The following is a 1,964-nucleotide window of genomic DNA, read 5'->3' on the forward strand; positions in this document are numbered from 1 at the left end:
TAACATATTCAACTTACTAGGTCCAATAAGTCAGATCGACGGCTTCATAATCACCCACAGCACTTTCAACACCAGAATCAATGGGTACATTAGAAGAAGTAGAAAGTTTACTTGCATGTGTTGGTTTAATTGATGAAGGAGGAACTGTAAATTAAAATGTAATTTACTTAATAATTATTAAATACATAGGTAGGTATTCCAAATACAATATTGAATTTTGTATGTACCTGAAGAACTATAACTATGATCAAGTTTGTTGCTTGACCCTTTGAGAAGCAGCCTTGGAATACGTAAATGCAACTCAGGCAGCGGCTTAGGAATGAAAAATTGGAAAAAAAATTATAAGCAAAGATGTATATGTACGGCCTATTTTAATAGGATTGATAAATGAAAATAAATTTATTGATTGAAATTAAACTTCAAAGATGCCAGCACATATTTTATATAAAGTATTTTACAGTAATGAAACATAAACAAAGAAATTAATGGATCTTTTATAATATTCATCATTATTATCTAAAAATTTCGAAATAGTTAATACATTATAGGTTTTTAATTTTTCTCTAATATCCTAACCCTTTATGTCATGCACTCTACATTCATAACTTATTTTAATAACATGGAAAATAATACGTTACTCTATAGAAATTATTTTTAAAAAAAATTTTGTTACAATTGTGTTATTTAAATAAAATATAATGAAATTACCACAGCGTTACTGGCTACTGGAAAAGTAATTTTGTTACAGTAATTTGTAATTTTTGTTACGTTACTACCCAACACTGCAACTAACAACTAACTTCATAATCAGAACAATAGATCGTGAGATAAAAAATATATATAAATTATAAAATATCTACATTATGAGTTATGAATAATTATATGATTTCAACCAATAAAATAACATGGTGGTCAAAATGTCAGGTGCAACAGAAGCTGCACTTGTAGGACCGCGTATGGTAACAACATTATCAGTGTTCTCTCGTTGGTTTTATTATGATAGTTTAATTTTTAAGTGTATTGTGAGTATTTTAGATACTCATAACTCACTTACAAATTAAAATATCATAAAAATCCAACAAAAGACCACAGATAATGTTCTTACCTTAGAATTTGATATTCTGACAATTCACTCTAATATCAAAACTAACAGCTAATAGAGTGCGATGTCCCCTTAAGTCAACTATAGTTAATGCCCACCAGCTTTGGTCACACTGGTAAACAAATTTTCAAATATTGAATTAGCACTTAAAAATTTAGTAAATAAAAAAAAAATACAGATATGAACTTACAGGTAGATGGTAAACTCAAATTTATTTGTTCGTCAACCATTGTAGAAACATCAACGGAGATAGATGTTGTTGTAATGGTTGTATGCATTACTGAAATTAATAAAATAAAATATGAGCAAATATTACAACATTTTAATATGTATACCTAATATCAAGATTCTAGATTATAATGAGTTTGCTTATAAAACAACATTTTATACTCATAATTACCAAACTCGGTAGGCACAGCACTAATCAGTCGCGTTATATACATTACACCGGGAACACGTATTAGTGACGCTCCGTAGTTTTTCGCTCAGTGCTAAGTGAAGGGCTGTTCGTTTTTTGTGCGGTTTGGCCAAGAGCTACCTACGACTCTCGTGGTCATTTTGGTTCATCCCGCGCGGATATTGGCTCAACCTGTGCGTAGTTCTGACGATTCAAGTTTCAGTAATTAAGCGACGGCGACGCGCGCCGCGCCCTTGTACACAACCGGTTTGTTTACATGGCCGCCGTTTGTTTTTAACACCGCCGCCGGGCTACCTCTAGGCCGCCCGATACCACTATACTGATTTTTTTTTCTTGCGATAACTCGACTTTGACTGGCACTACGGCTTAGTCGTAAGCTTTTTAAATTCGTGTTGTCTGTAGGAATCGATTTGGTAGTGGTCCCCACCGGATTGGACAAAACTC

This window comes from Acyrthosiphon pisum, chromosome X (assembly GCF_005508785.2).
Source record: "Acyrthosiphon pisum isolate AL4f chromosome X, pea_aphid_22Mar2018_4r6ur, whole genome shotgun sequence".
NCBI classification, from domain to species: domain Eukaryota; kingdom Metazoa; phylum Arthropoda; class Insecta; order Hemiptera; family Aphididae; genus Acyrthosiphon; species Acyrthosiphon pisum.